This window comes from Rana temporaria, chromosome 9 (genome assembly GCF_905171775.1).
Source record: "Rana temporaria chromosome 9, aRanTem1.1, whole genome shotgun sequence".
Classification (NCBI taxonomy): Eukaryota; Metazoa; Chordata; class Amphibia; order Anura; family Ranidae; genus Rana; species Rana temporaria.
Window position 1 is genome coordinate 121689640 of NC_053497.1, and position 17289 is coordinate 121706928.

Below are 17289 nucleotides of genomic sequence, written 5' to 3' on the forward strand. Positions count from 1 at the left end.
GCCTTTGGATGAAACATCTTCAGGAGGCCTTGAAGAAAGGTTTGTGCAATGCATTTCCATTTCCAGAGCCTGGGAGGTTACCATTTCTGGTGCTGGACAACGTGTTGCTGAGGCTTCATTCAGTCAGAGGAAGAGCGGTGGAGAAGGTGGCCGTCTTACCGATGCCTTTAAAAAAAAATTCAGTCCTCAGCGCCAAGGGCTGATAGATTCAAGCAACCATCGCCAGCGTCTGCATTATATGGTGCAGAAATATCTAGGGCCAAGCCAAGTAAGCTGCTCCTATTTGATCTGCAACTGCCAAGATGCTGCACATGTGATCAGTTATGGCACAAGCTATTTGATGGTTTGACAGTTTGGTTGAGAGCACAGACACAAATGTGACAGTTAGCAATCCTGGTGTAGCGCTACCCCCGCAGGAGCCGCTGGTTGTTTTGGGATCTACTCTCTTTTACTTGGCTCACCCCTATTTAATTGACTCAAACTCTCCCTTGACACATCAGAAGTCTGGTAGGTAAGGTATTGTAACCTCTGCTTGGCTGGGGTCACAATAGCTGACACACAACAGGCAGTAACAATATGACAACAGTATTACCTGCTTTTATGGATTGTCCCTCCAGACGAGAAAATACACTTCACACAGTTGATATATTTAAATCAGAAAGGATAAGTTTACTTTATGTGAACTTAAGAAACAGGCTTAGATTTGAACCACAAACAAATAACTGTCAGGTAATGACTCACTGTGATTCAGCAAGGGCCCTTGCAGGAATCAGCAATCAATAGCAATGAAAAGACCTAAACTAAAGAATGGTACCATTCACTTAAAGTGGAGGTTCACCCAAAAAGTTAATTTTTAACATTAGAATGAGGCTCGTTTTGTCAAGGGGAATCGGGTGTTTTTTTTTAAATCGAAGCAGTACTTACTGTTTTAGAGATAGATCTTCTCCGCCGCTTCCGGGTATGGGCTGTGGGACTGGGCATTCCTATTTGATTGACAGGCTTCCCACAGGCTTCCGACAGTCGCATACATCGCGTCACGATTTTCCGAAAGTAGCCGAACGTCGGTGCGCAGGGGCCGTATAGAGCCGCACCGACGTTCGGCTTCTTTCGGCTACTCGTGACGCGATGTATGCGACCGTCGGAAGCCTGTCGGAAGCCTGTCAATCAAATATGAACGCCCAGTCCCGAAGACCATACCCGGAAGCGGCGGAGAAGATCTATCTCTAAAACGGTAAGTACTGCTTCGATTTAAAAAAAAACCAATGAGCATCAATCTAATGTTAAAAAAAAAATTTCGGGTGAACTCCCGCTTTAAGCCAAAATAGGCAGTCTATGCTCGCGAGCGCCCTCTAGTGGGCAGTCCTGTGAAACAGTTATGGTCCACGTCGCGGCCGGTTGGTGCACGTTAAATTTATAATCCACAAGTGGCAATTGGTGAAACGTTGGTGAACTGATCGCTCGTCCGCGTCAGTCACTTCTATAAAACACTTAAACAGTTAACGGGGCCTCCAAGTTTCAGCTGGAGGCCAACACGTGTCTCCGGCCTGTGAGGTGGCACTGAGGTGTCTGTCTAAGAAGAGAGTTAGAAGTTGAGCGTGTGCTCTCTCACCCGACAGGCTGATCCGCCTGAGTTCCTCTCAGAAGGCGCGTCGGTAAATCACTGCTTCACAGCACAAGGATCCCGGACGAGGGTGCTCCACTGTTTCAGTTGTCAGCTGGGCTGCCTCTTCGATCTCCGGGAACACGGGCTGGATACTGGAGTCTTTCTTCCTTCCGGATGGCTGTTCTCTCTGTGAATTTAGGCCCAGGCTTCTGGCCTAGCGACACGCTGTGCTGTCTACAGCAGCTCCGCAGAGGAGAAGATGCTGGTCCAGAGAGAGCGAGATCAGGTGCGCCCTCTGTTTAAGTAACCTCCCCCATAAGTCTGTGCGGAGGTGTCACATGTTCCAATGCTGCAGGGCATTGTGGGATATGTAGTCTGTTTCTCCTAAGAGTCAATGGAGTCCATATCTCCAGCTACTCGCAATCCCAAAATGCATAACTCCTTAAAGGTACCGTATTTATTGGGGTATAGCGCGCTCCCGCGTATAGCGCGCACCCCTAAAGTTGCCCCGAAATTCCTGTCAAAAAAAAGATTTTTGTACTTACAGTTTGGTGTCTTGCACGGCGTCCATCAGCGGCCTCGTCGGGTCCGGCGTCCGTCTGCGGCTTCGGGTGTCCTCTTTGTCGGGTCCGGCATACTTCTGCGGCGTCCTCCTTGTTCGTTTCCCGCGCCGAGTTTGAATACTACGCCGGCATATACCGAGCGCAGTACACTCACGTATAGTCGGCAATGCTCGCGCTGACGTCCTGGACGTACAGGGCGTGAGTGTAGCCGAGACTGCCCGACTATACACGAGTGTACTGCGCTCGATATATGTCAGGGCAGTATTCAAACTCGGCGCGGGAAAGCGGGTATCGGCGTATATCGCGCACCCACGATTTTGCCCTGATTTTCAGGGCAAAATAGTGCATGGTATACGCCGATAAATACGGTAACTTACATCTTTACAAGCGTGAATAAAGTTCCAGCGAGGATGGCCTGTCATTAGACTCTGACAGGATGACCCCGCTACACTGGCATTCCAGGAATCTGTTTTTTGAAACCGTTAAATTGATAGGTTTAGTTCCGATTTATGATTTAGCCTAGGTTCACACTTGTGTGATGCAGGAACTAGCACGATTCCAACGCCGTTTCCCGCATCACATCTCTCCCGCAGGCAGTTCACACTGCCCTCTGCAAACTGCTGTGGGTGTCAATATATTGTTAATGACACTCCCAGATTGGTTCACAGATCGCAGTGCGAACTGTGGAGTCGCACAGGAATCGTATCGCATAGGTAAGAACACCCATGCTATCTGATTCCAACGCCTGCGATCAGCACTGCAGTGTGGGTACGAATCACTTGTGCAAAGTCTGTGTTCGCACTAGTGTGAACCTGGACTTACTGCTGCTCAGGGGTTCCGGGCTTCAGCAAAATGACCACCTCCAGCAAGAAGAAACAGGAACAATGCTGGAGGCAATTTACAGCACACACTAATTTTGGTAACATAATTATTCATGTAGGATGTATGTTACTTGCTAAAGAACTTTATTTTTTATCAACTTATTGTGGCTAAAGTTCAGTTTTAGGATACCTTAACCACTTGCCAACTGCCCACCGTCGATCAATGATGGCAGAATGTACGGTGTGCGTCCCCTGCCGCGTCCCTAAGGAGCCGATGCTCATGCCACGCGGAGGCGATCTCTGCTGGACACCCGCGATCGCTCCTCACAAAGGAATTTGTGTGTGTAAACACACAAATCCCCGTCCTGTCAGGGGAGAGAAGACAGATCGTGTGTTCCTAGTCAGTGCCGATCCTGACCTCCCTGGGGCCCTAAGCAAAATGACATGTCACATTAAAGTTGAGAAGCGGGGGGGGGGGGGGCGCTGCCGATAGTGACATGTCACATATAAGATTAAAGTTAAAAAGCGGGGGGAGGGGGTGTACTGCTGTCAGAAATGACATCTTACATTAAAGTGAAGCGGGGGGTCCTGACTTCTTACCTCTTCTCTAAGGATGAGCTCCGGCGTGTTCGCATAGAACACGTGCGGAGCCCGCCAGGAAGTCGGCACCCGCGCTGCGCTAATCACAGCCAGGCAGACATTTCCCGATCTCTGCAGCCGAGCATCGGACAATGTCTGCCTGGCTGTGATTAGCGCAGCGCGGGTGCCGACTTCCTGGCGGGCTCCGCACGTGTTCTATGCGAACACGCCGGAGCTCATCCTTACTCTTCTCCCATGCAGCCAGCGAGTTGAGAAGCGGTGTGAGGGGCTAAAAATGACTTCTCACCAGGCGGGGTCTCTAGTAATTTGGGGGGGCACTCCGCAGCTTTGCGGGGCCTTAAGCGGCTTGCATAGTGAGCCTATAGGGCGGATCATCCCTGTTCCTAGTATATAGGAACAACGATTGGTCTTCTCCCCAAGTCAGTCCCATCCCCCCACAGTTGAAACACACAGTGAGGGAACACATTTAAACCCTTGATCACCCACTAGTGTTAACCCCTTCCCTGCCAGTGACATTTATACAGTAATCAGTGCATTTTTTTTAGCGCTGTATAACTGTCAAAGGTCCTGAAAATAGTGTCAAAAGTGTCAGATCTGTCCGCCACAATGCCGCAGTTCCGATAAAAATCGCAGATCGTCGCCATTACTAGCCCCTATTTTGTCATTATTTGACATTATAACTTTTGCGCAAACCAATCAATATATACGCTTGCCAAAAATATGTAGAAGAGTACATATCAACCTAAACTGACAAACAATTTTTTTTTTTTTTAATTGGGATGTTTATTATAGCAAAAAAATTATTTTTTAAATATATAAACCTGCAGTGCCCTGTGTGTGTATATATATATATATATATATATATATATATATATATATATATATATATATATATATATATATATATACACATATACTTACTCTGCATTCTCATACACTGTGTATATATATATAGATATATACACACACACACAGAGTGTCAGAGAGTGCAGAGGATGTATATGTGTGTAGATATGTACTGTGTATATATATACACATCCTCTGCATTCTCTGACACTGTGTATATATATAGATATATACACACAGAGTGCAGAGGACGATCCTGTACGATGTGTAGGATAGGACAGATCCAGGCCGGGTGATGCATTGTGTCGGGGATCCGGGGAGTGTCACACACACACGGGGAGGGTGGCAGGAAGAGGAGGGCACAGAGCACCGGGCAGTAGGAGGAGGAGGATGGACGGCACGCAGGAGGGGGAGGATTGCACAGGAACAATGGCTGAGGATTACAGAGAACTGGCCGGGCCTTCTCCATGTCACTGACCCCGTACTACATGTCACCGAGCCCCTGCACTGCAGACACCGGGTGAGAGCCAGGGGGGGGAGAGGGCTGTGCCGGGGAGGAGGAGGAGGAGGGGGGGATCGGGATGTCATCACTATACTGCACCGCTCAGGATCTGCATGGATAGGGATGGCACAGGAGGATTACTGGGTATAGAGATGTATAGCAATAGTGGAGTCCAGTACTGGATGTAAAGGAATGGCAGGGGGTGTCAGGTTATGGTGTATAGGAGGGAGGGATGTGACTAGCAGGGGATTTCTAATATAGGAGTATCATAGGATGCCTGCTTCTGGTATGGGGAGGACTTCTTGTACAGGAATATATAGGAATCACAGTTTGGGTGTGATATATATATATATATATATATATCAAAGGATCTTTTATTTAGAGTATAGGGGGCTGGGGAAAAAAAAAGAGTTTTATAGTGGAGGGCTGGGTGTATAGGATGGATTAGTAGAGTTTGGTTATAGTGAAGGACTGGATGTATAGGATTAGTAGAGTTTGGTTATAGTGAAGGACTGGGTGTATAGGATTAGTAGAGTTTGGTTATAGTGAAGGACGGGATGTATAGGATTAGTAGAGTTTGGTTATAGTGAAGGATAGGATTAGTAGAGTTTGGTTATAGTGAAGGACGGGATGTATAGGATTAGTAGAGTTTGGTTATAGTGAAGGACTGGATGTATAGGATTAGTAGAGTTTGGTTATAGTAGAGGACTTGGTGTATAGGATTAGTAGAGTTTGGTTATAGTGAAGGACGGGATGTATAGGATTAGTAGAGTTTGGTTATAGTGAAGGACTGGATGTATAGGATTAGTAGAGTTTGGTTATAGTAGAGGACTTGGTGTATAGGATTAGTAGAGTTTGGTTATAGTGAAGGACGGGATGTATAGAATTAGTAGAGTTTGGTTATAGTGAAGGACTGGATGTATAGGATTAGTAGAGTTTGGTTATAGTGAAGGACTGGGTGTATAGGGTTAGTAGAGTTTGGTTATAGTGAAGGGCTGGGTGTATAGGATTAGTAGAGTTTGGTTATAGTGAAGGACGGGATGTATAGGATTAGTAGAGTTTGGTAATAGTGAAGGACTGGATGTATAGGATTAGTAGAGTTTGGTTATAGTGGAGGACTGGGTGTATAGGATTAGTAGAGTTTGGTTATAGTGAAGGGCTGGGTGTATAGGATGAGTAGAGTTCGGTTATAGTGGAGGACTGGGTGTATAGGATTAGTAGAGTTTGGTTATAGTGAAGGACGGGATGTATAGGATTAGTAGAGTTTGGTTATAGTGAAGGACTGGATGTATAGGATTAGTAGAGTTTGGTTATAGTGAAGGACTGGATGTATAGGATTAGTAGAGTTTGGTTATAGTAGAGGACTTGGTGTATAGGATTAGTAGAGTTTGGTTATAGTGAAGGACTGGATGTATAGGGTTAGTAGAGTTTGGTTATAGTGAAGGACTGGATGTATAGGATTAGTAGAGTTTGGTTATGGTGAAGGATAGGATTAGTAGAGTTTGGTTATAGTGAAGGGCTGGGTGTATAGGATTAGTAGAGTTTGGTTATAGTGGAGGACTGGGTGTATAGGATTAGTACAGTTTGGTTATAGTAGAGGACGGGATGTATAGGATTAGTAGAGTTTGGTTATAGTGAAGGACTGGATGTATAGGATTAGTAGAGTTTGGTTATAGTAGAGGACTGGGTGTATAGGATTAGTAGAGTTTGGTTATACTGGAGGACGGGATGTATAGGATTAGTAGAGTTTTTGGTTATAGTGGAGGACTGGGTGTATAGGATTAGTAGAGTTTGGTTATACTGGAGGACGGGATGTATAGGATTAGTAGAGTTTGGTTATAGTGGTGGACTGGGTGTATAGGATTAGTAGAGTTTGGTTATAGTAGATGACTGGATGTATAGGGTTAGTAGAGTTTGGTTATAGTAGAGGACTGGGTGTATAGGGTTAGTAGAGTTTGGTTATAGTAGAGGACTGGGTGTATAGGATTAGTAGAGTTTGGTTATACTGGAGGACTGGGTGTATAGGATGGATTAGTAGAGTTTGGTTATGGTGAAGGATAGGATGTATAGGATTAGTAGAGTTTGGTTATAGTGGAGGACTGGGTGTATAGGATTAGTAGAGTTTGGTTATAGTGAAGGATAGGATTAGTAGAGTTTGGTTATAGTGAAGGACTGGGTGTATAGGGTTAGTAGAGTTTGGTTATGGTGAAGGACTGGATGTATAGGATTAGTAGAGTTTGGTTATAGTGAAGGATAGGATTAGTAGAGTTTGGTTATAGTGAAGGACGGGATGTATAGAATTAGTAGAGTTTGGTTATAGTGAAGGACGGGATGTATAGGATTAGTAGAGTTTGGTTATAGTGGAGGACTGGGTGTATAGGATTAGTAGAGTTTGGTTATAGTGAAGGACTGGGTGTATAGGATTAGTAGAGTTTGGTTATAGTGAAGGACAGGATGTATAGGATTAGTAGAGTTTGGTTATAGTGAAGGATAGGATTAGTAGAGTTTGGTTATAGTGGAGGACTGGATGTGTAGGATTAGTAGAGTTTGGTTATAGTGAAGGACGGGATGTATAGGATTAGTAGAGTTTGGTTATAGTGGAGGACAGGGGATGTATAGAGTTAGTAGAGTTTGGTTATGGTGAAGGACTGGATGTATAGGATTAGTAGAGTTTGGTTATAGTGAAGGACGGGATGTATAGGATTAGTAGAGTTTGGTTATAGTGAAGGACTGGATGTATAGGATTAGTAGAGTTTGGTTATAGTGAAGGACTGGATGTATAGGATTAGTAGAGTTTGGTTATAATGAAGGATAGGATTAGTAGAGTTTGGTTATAGTGGAGGACTGGATGTATAGGGTTAGTAGAATTTGGTTATAGTGAAGGACTGGGTGTATAGGATTAGTAGAGTTTGGTTATACTGGAGGACGGGATGTATAGGATTAGTAGAGTTTTTGGTTATAGTGAAGGACTGGATGTATAGGATTAGTAGAGTTTGGTTATACTGGAGGACGGGATGTATAGGATTAGTAGAGTTTGGTTATACTGGAGGAAGGGATGTATAGGATTAGTAGAGTTTGGTTATACTGGAGGAAGGGATGTATAGGATTAGTAGAGTTTGGTTATAGTAGAGGACTGGATGTATAGGGTTAGTAGAGTTTGGTTATAGTGGAGGACTGGGTGTATAGGATTAGTAGAGTTTGGTTATAGTGAAGGGCTGGGTGTATAGGATGAGTAGAGTTCGGTTATAGTGGAGGACTGGGTGTATAGGATTAGTAGAGTTTGGTTATACTGGAGGACGGGATGTATAGGATTAGTAGAGTTTGGTTATACTGGAGGACGGGGTGTATAGGATTAGTAGAGTTTGGTTATATTGAAGGACTGGATGTATAGGATTTGTAAAGTTTTTATGCATGGTGGAGGACTGGATGCACTGGAGGGGGACCAGATGTATAGGAATAGTATACTGAGTCTAATTTTCGAAAGTAGTTGAGAATGTTCACACAAAAAAGTGAAGTTTTACTTCAATTATCCAATCGCGTAAAAAGCAAATTTCCGTTTTATTTATTTTATCTACACATGATTGGATAATTAAATGACCCTTCACTCTCTTCTTAGCCCCAACTTGTTAACCTCAATGTCTGTATTTTATGTAATGCATTTATTAGGACAGCGAGGGATGACTAAGGAAAGGTACAGTGGAGAATTGAATATGGGATATTTATGTCAAAGTGGAATACTGAAAGTATAGAGATAGCAGAGGATGCTTGTATAGGAATTGCAGAGCTTGTCTTATTTTGGTATAGTGAAGGACTATATGAAAAATAATAGCAGAGGGTGTGTGGTTATGGTATGGTGGAGGCCTGGATCCAATGACATAGATGACGCCTGGATGTGTGGGTATGGTGGAAGACACGTTCCAGTGGGTTAGGTGAGAATGTATGAGTATGGTACCAAGGGGGACTGGGTATTTACCAGAATGGCAGAAGATGTATGGTGGAGCACTGGATCTAATGGGCTAGATGAGGATTTCTGAGCATGATACTGAGGAGGTCTGGATTTGTAGGAATTGCAGGAATGCCAGGTTATGGTATGGTGGAGGACTGGATCTAATGGGATAGGTAAGAATGTCTGAGCAAGGTAGAGAGGATGACCTAGATGTGAGGTTATGGTATGAAGGAGGACTGGATCTAATTGGATAGTTGAGGATGTTTGAGTATGGTACTGAGGAGGACTGAATGTATTGGAATAGCAGAGAGTGTGTGGTGGAGGACTGATGAGTCTAATGGGATAAGTGGGAATGTCTGTGTATGGTGCAGAGGATGACTGGATGTATAGGAATAGCAGAAGATACATGGTTATGGTATGGCTGAGTACTGGATCTAATGTTATGGGATGTATGAATATGGTATTGAGGCCTAGTGGATACTGTATATAGGAATATCAGAGGATGTGTGGTGGAGTACTGGATCTAATTGGAGAGGTGAAAATATATACGTACTGTTTGGTACTGGGGATAAATAGATGTATAGGAAAAGCAGAGAATGTGTGTTTATAGTATGGTGGAGGAAATGGATGTATAGCAATAGCAGAGAATGCGTGGTTATGGTAGAGGATTGCATGTAGTGGGGTAGGTTAGAATGTCAGCGTATGGTACAGAGGAGAAATGGATGTATAGGAATAACAGATTGTGTGGTTATGTGGTATGGTGGATGACTGGATGTAGTGGGAAAGATGGGAATGTTGGAGTATGGTACAGAGGAGAAGTCGATGTATGGCTATGGTATGGTGGAGGACTGGATGTAGTGGGATAGGAGGGAATGATGGAGTATGGTACAGAGTAGGGTTGTCCCGATACTAGAATCGGTATCGGGACCGATACTGAGCGCTCCCGATGCTTCCCCCGATACTCCCCCGAGAGCGGGTGGAGAGCGGAGCAGAGCAGTCCTCGTGTATGGAGGAGAGGAGAGCTGCTGCCACTGCCGCCTAGTCCCCAAAGAGAAAGCTAAGCCCCACCGCCGCTGCCGTCTAGTTGATTAGCGCTTGGGGAACATAACCGCTTTCAATTGAATAGCTGTGTGTTCCCCGCCGTGCCTCGTCATGTATAGCCCCACCCCCTTGCCCGGGCACTTTGATAGACAGATCACCTGTTAAATGAAAGCCGTTATGTTCCCCAAGCGCTAATCAACTAGATGGGGGGGGGGGGGGGCTTGGCTTTCTCTTTGGGGACACAAGGCTGCATTTAGGGACACAAGGCTGCATTTTAAAAAAAGTATCGGTAATCGGTATCGGCAAGTACATGGAAAAAAAGTATCAGTACTCGGTCCTATAAAAGTGGTATCGGGACAACTCTAGTACAGAGGATAAATGAATGTATAGTACAGCTGCACGATTCTGGCCAAAATGAGAATCACGATTTTTTTTTTGCTTAGAATGAAGATCACGATTCTCACGGCATAAAATCTTTTACATTTATACAAAAAAAAAAAATGGGCTAACTTTACTGGCTAGTTTTGTTTTTTAATTCATTAAAGTAATTTTTTCCCAAAAAATTGCATTTAAAAAGACTGCTGCGCAAATACAGTGCAACATAAAATATTGCAACAACCACCATTTTATTCTCTAGGGTCTCTACTAAAAAATGATATTATGTTTGGGGGTTCTAAGTAATTTTCTAGCAAAAAAAATAATAATGATTTTAACTTGAAAAGAGCTGTCAGAAAAAGGTTTGGTGTTTAAGTGGTTAAACGTTCCTAATTTACATACAGAAGTTTATTCCTTTGATGTGATACAATGTTTACACTTAACTTTCCACTGATAAAGAATGTTTTCAAAACTTGGCAGGCTGCCCAGACTTTGACTTTTGGCTGAGAGCAGAGAGAAAATTCTTTTCATGTCAAAGATCATGAAACCCTGTGTCAAGAATGGCAACGGAAAAAGATCGCGATAACGATTCTTGACGATTAATGCAGCTCTAATGTATAAGAATAGCAAAGAATGTGTGGTTATGGTTTGGTATAGGACTGAATGTAGTGGGGGGGATAGGTAATAATGTTGGTGTATGGTACAGAGGAGAAATGGATGTATAGGAATAGCAGAGATTGTGTGGTTATGGTATGGTGGAGGACTGGATGTAGTGGGAAAGATGGGAATGTCGGAGTATGGTACAGAGGAGAAATGGATGTATAGGAATAGCAAAGAATGTGTGGTTATGGTTTGGTAGAGCACTGGATGTAGTGGGGGATAGGTCATAATGTTGGCGTATGGTACAGAGGAGAAATGGATGTATAGGAATAGCAGAGATTGTGTGGTTATGGTATGGTGGAGGACTGTATGTAGTGGGAAAGATGGGAATGTCGGAGTATGGTACAGGAGAAATGGATGTATAGGAATAGCAAAGAATGTGTGGTTATGGTATGGTAGAGGACTGGATGTAGTGGGGGATAGGTCATAATGTCGGCGTATGGTACAGAGGAGGAATGGATGTATAGGAATAGCAGAGAATGCATGATTATGGTATGTTGGAGGACTGGATAAGATGGGAATGTCGGAGTATGGTACAGAGGAGAAATGGATGTATAGGAATAGCAGAGAATGTGTGGTTATGGCAGTGTTTCCCAACTCCAGTCCTCAAGGCACACCAACAGGTCATGTTTTCAGGCTTTCCATTATTTTGCACAGGTGATTTGATCAGTTTCACTGCCTTAGTAATTACCACAGCCGTTTCATCTGAGGGAAATCCTGAAAACATGACCTGTTGGTGTGCCTCGAGGACTGGAGTTGGGAAACACTGGGTTATGGTATGGTGGAGGACTGGATAAGATGGGAATGTTGGCGTATGGTACAGAGGAGAAGTTGATGTATGGGTATGGTGGAGGACTGGATGGTAATGGGAATGTCGGAGTATGGTACAGAGGAGGAATGGATGTATAGGAATGGTGATTATGGTATGGTGGAGGACTGGATAAGATGGGAATGTCGGAGTATGGTACAGAGGAGAAATGGATGTATAGGAATAGCAAAGAATGTGTGGTTATGGTTTGGTAGAGCACTGGATGTAGTGGGGGATAGGTCATAATGTTGGTGTATGGTACAGAGGAGAAATGGATGTATAGGAATAGCAAAGAATGTGTGGGTATGGTATGGTGGAGGACTGGATGGTAATGGAAATGTCCGAGTATGGTACAGAGGAGAAGTTGATGTATGGGTATGGTGAAGGACTGGATGGTAATAGGAATGTTGGAGTATGGTACAGAGGAGAAGTTGATGTATGGGTATGGTGAAGAACTGGATAAGATGGAAATGTCGGAGTATGGTACAGAGGAGAAGTTGATGTATGGGTATGGTGGAGGACTGGATAAGATGGGAATGTCGGAGTATGGTACAGAGGAGGAATGGATGTATAGGAATAGCAGAGAATGTGTGGTTAGGGTATGGTGGAGGACTGGATGGTAATGGGAATGTCGGAGTATGGTACAGAGGAGAAGTTGATGTATGGGTATGGTGGAGGACTGGATGGTAATGGGAATGTCGGAGTATGGTACAGAGGAGAAGTTGATGTATGGTGGAGGACTGGATGGTAATGGGAATGTCGGAGTATGGTACAGAGGAGAAGTTGATGTGTGGGTATGGTGGAGGACTGGATAAGATGGGAATGTCGGAGTATGGTACAGAAGAGAAGTTGATGTATGGGTATGGTGGAGGACTGGATGGTAATGGAAATGTCGGAGTATGGTACAGAGGAGGAATGGATGTATAGAAAAAGCAGAGGGTGAGTTTTTGTGATGAAGTGGAGGACTTCATTTACAAGGATTGCAGAGGATGTCTGAATATTGTTTTTTGGAAAGGAGAAAGTTTTGTTATCGTTGAGTGAAAAACTAGAAGATTTTATGTATAGCTGACATGTATAGATTTATTAAATGGATTTCCAAAAAAAAACATTGTGCAGTAAACAGTATACTAGACACTGTAGTTCATATTTATCTCAGTTGTTTAAGTAAGTAACGTTTATGATGCCGTACTGTAGGAGTAATAAGGTTTGTTGGAAAATGAAAACTGTTGATTGACTATTTATTTCCTCATACCCATCTAAAGAAGACCAATTCTTTGTCCAAGTTCAAAAGGAATCCGACCTAAAATCTTACTACTGCTGGTCAGGTGGTCTTTACTGGAGGATCTTGGAGCTCTGATGTCATAGCTAGTTCACCAATCAATGACTTTGCCTGAGCAGTCTCATTTCTTTGGAACCTCTGGGGCAAAAGATATCCCTCAACCAGTGCCTTGGCATAAGTCACGACTGGTTGCAGAAAGGCAGGCCGTGGTTTAAGCTGCTTGTCCTAGTTGTGTCTGGTTTTCATGGTTGTTGCTCCTCATCATTCTAGACATATAGTTGTGGCTCGCTGGTATAAACCTCAACATGGCCTGAAGATCATTTCTCATTGCCCAGAGCTAACGTCTCAGAGGAACATGCAGTGAAAGTATGGGCGTAAATGCCTAACAAGGCCAGGATTAGTTTTGGGTGATTCAGTCAACTTCAGAGAACAGTGAGCAAGCTTGGTTAGCTGTACGGGTGTTTCACAAATGCCAAATTATAATCTTGTTGGCCATACAATAGCAGCAGTTTTGTGTCCATTTCAACAATTTTTTTATGATCAAAAAATGCTTGCAAGACTGAAGGCAACCTAAAATGAATGAATTTGATTGAAGTGACTTTTTGTTTTGGATAGAGTGAAGAGGGATTATATCTGTCAGGTTTTATTGCTGTCTGTGCCCAGGTTAGATATTCGCCCTATTTGTCTTGTTTACCATTATCATTGAAAGTGGAAATAAAAGAATATCCCAAATTTTGGGTTGTCCCCAGAAAAGTAATGGAGGAAAAAATCTTCCAATGGGGACACAAGTTCTGTTGATCTGGTGGTCCCCAAGGAATTCCCTAAATTTGCAGGCATTTCCTCTTACTTCCTGTTTGGCTGTGCGACGGGAAGTTAAGGTAGATCTCCACAATGGGACATCAATGGGGGGGGGGGGGGGAATCTGACGGGATATAATGGGACAGGTGACTTTACATACACTTTATTTAAGAAGAAATTGAGATTAAACTGAAATTGATTGAACACAGGAACCCTACTGAGCAATCAGAAAATTGTAGTTTTCCCACTGCATTTGATGGGGATATCTGTGACTATTTCTCAGTGGTCGAATGAAAATAGTGCATTATTTTGATTCTTGACTTTTTACATTTGATTCTTTGTGTTTCAGTAAAAAAAAAAAAAAAGTAAAATCTAGATAGATTAGATTGATTTGGGCGAGTCTGATAATAGCGTAGAGCAATGGCGATGATATTGTGGCTCTACTGGTTGTATAAGTATAGCAGGAATATACACCCCCACAGATATTTTGGGGAATTCTGTATTGTTCTTAAAGGAAACCTGTTCTAAGAAATTTACAAAGCCTGCAATTGCTAACTACAGATCTGTTGGGTGTTGAAAGATATTAATCACAATAGCAGCAGCTGTGAAACTGCACAATCTCTTATTGTTAAAGTACAACTAAAGGCTCCTGTATGACAGTCTGAACTTTACAGGTTACTACTTTAGATTTACAGAGGAGGTCTAGGGCTAGAATTACTGCCCATGATCTGACATTCACGGCGATACCTAACATGTATGGGGCAATCGCTGTGTGTGTGTGTGTGGGACTGACGGGCGCATTCGCCTTTGCGAGCTAGCACAGGGGCACTTTACCTCCCTTTTTTTGGAAATAAACCCTCACATATACCCAGTGAAGTGAACAGCCTCAGATGATACACAGGGATGAAATAAATTCTCCTACATAGGTATTGCATATCTGCTGTCTTCAGCCTTATATACTGTTTAGAAAGTGTACATCGTGTTAGACTTTTTTCTCTTCCTGATTCACCTGTGGGTGTGGATTCTTGCCATGCACTGTGAGACAGCTGTGATTGGAGGAAAGGCACCCGTCACATAGGCAGAGACTTGCAGAGCTGTGCTCTCTGCTAATCTATTTTATAGCATCCATCCCAACACGGTTGTCAGAAGCTATCATGCTGCTAACAGAAGAACAGAGCAGGAGAAAGCCATGGGACTTAGGGTTTTAAAGAGAGCTAAGAAAACATGGCAGATATGTGCCCAGCTCAAGTTTCATGAATCGGGTTAACATCCACTTTAATTATTATTATTATTTTTTTTTCAATGTTGCTTTAAAAAAAAAAAAATTGATCAATTTTATTGCTGTAAAAAGGAATGTAAATATCCTTTGTGACAGGTACTCTTTATGGAGGAATCTGGGGTCTATAAGTCCCCAAATCCCTTCTCTGCCCTTGAAAGCATTCAAAACACCAAGATCAGTGTTTTTTGAATACTTTCAAGACTTAAAAAAATGGTATCATCTCGGTATAACAACCGAAAGTCCAGCGACGTACGGGTATGCCGCTGGTCATTAAGTGGAAATTACAACTTAAGCGCTGGTTCATTAACATTTAATAGACCACCTAGGCCTTGAAATCTTTAACCCTTTTTTAGGACAGGCAGTGTGCACAATTTATTTTACTCCAATTTTGATAATGAAGAGCTGTCAGCACAGTACAGGCAAGTATTAAAAAGCGGATCCAGACAAATTATTACCTGCACTACTAGATGTGCCCACTGTGTGTGCTCCTAGAAAAAAAAAAAAAAAACAGCTACATACAGTATACAGGGCTGTATTCTGGCAGTGGGATGGGAACTTGCTGTCCTGCTCCTAGAAAATTTGGGCTGAGTGATGCTCCGCCATTCACAGGAAGCTTTGTATTATATGATTGAACGCAAAGCTTCCTCTGAATGGCTGAGTTGCAGATTGTGACGTCATCTGCCCGCCTCTCTGCCTTAGCCAATCAGAGGAAACTGTATTTATTCATAGAATACAAAACTCCCTGTGAAGGACTGAGTAACACAACGGCAAGTTGAACTCCATGAGATGTGTGTGACATTTCAATTAAGTTTGTTTAGAAAAATAGGGAATGGAGCCATGCGTTGAGATTGACACATCAGCACTGTGCTGATCCAGCCGGCCCGCATCGCAAACCTGCCGCTGCTTTGTAACGCATCAACTGGTGTGAACATACCCTAAAAACTGGAGATTGACTTTAAATACTATATGGTAAACATAACTCCCCTTACATACAAGGGGAAAGCTAGGTAGGATTTTTCAGAAAATAAAATGGTAAGCGGCAACTTGTCTACCAGTGCCTTATTTGTTTTTATTGTTTGGGAACAAATGTTAAAATGCCTATTTTAGGCCTGAGGATTAATTAAAACTTCTAAACCGCATGTATTTTCAGAAAGAACAGATTCTGGACAATAAATTGGTGGCAGTTGCAATTTTTTGTCACATGATCGTAGCACAACTGTTTATCAAACCCATATTTGCAGTAAAAAGTTTAGCTGCTGCGAGAGGGGCGAGGGTTTGGCTGTTGTGAGAGGGGCAAGGGTTTGGCTGCCGCGAGAGGGGCGAGGGTTTGGCTGCCGCCAGAGGGGCGAGGGTTTGGCTGCCGCGAGAGGGGCAAGGGTTTGGCTGCCGCCAGAGGGGCGAGGGTTTGGCTGCCGCCAGAGGGGCGAGGGTTTGGCTGCCGCCAGAGGGGCGAGGGTTTGGCTGCCGCGAGAGGGGCGAGGGTTTGGCTGCCGCGAGAGGGGCGAGGGTTTGGCTGCCGCGAGAGGGGCGAGGGTTTGGCTGCCGCGAGAGGGGCGAGGGTTTGGCTGCCGCGAGAGGGGCGAGGGCTTGGCTGCCGCGAGAGGGGCAAGGGTTTGGCTGTTGCGAGAGGGGGCAAGGGTTTGGCTGTTGCCATAGCACCAAAGGCTGGGTGGTGGTAGAGCGCCCAAATGTGAGTAGTGATAGAGTACCAAGAGGTGGCCTATATCTGTGGATTCAGTTTTCACTCATGGTGACCACTGTTCATACATTTTTCATCAGATTCTCCGTTTGGCTTACACAGATTGTTAGATGTGTACTTTTAAGGGCCCTTTCCCATGAGGATCCGTACCTTTTCTTATATGCTTGCACAGCGGGGATCGCTCTGTTGATCCCCGCTGAGTAGGCAGATGAAAGGCCCTGTCAGATCTCCGCTCTCCCCTATGGGGAGGATCGGAAGAACACGGACCGTCTATCCTTGTTCACCCGATCCGCAGACGGATGGAAAAATAGGATTTTCCTCAGTCTGCAGAATTGGACCATAGCGGGGACCGATGAGATGGGGTGTCGGAGGATGTTCATCCGCTGACACCCGCTATCCCATAGGGATACATGTATGTCCGTATTTCATCCAAAAACGGATGGATGAAATACAGACTTGGGGCCAGATT

General features: G+C 44.0%; 1 protein-coding gene across 2 annotated transcripts in view; it reads left to right on the forward strand.

The window, feature by feature from the left end:
• The first annotated feature begins 4775 nt into the window (after window positions 1-4775).
• Window positions 4776-17289, forward strand: part of CDK16 (cyclin dependent kinase 16) — a 57309-nt gene continuing 44795 nt past the window's right edge. The window contains exon 1 of one of the 2 annotated variants that reach the window (XM_040324357.1): window positions 4776-4953. The gene's annotated coding sequence lies outside the window, so the exon portion shown is untranslated. The remainder of the gene's footprint in view (window positions 4954-17289) is intronic. The other variant, XM_040324358.1, reaches the window with a different exon arrangement.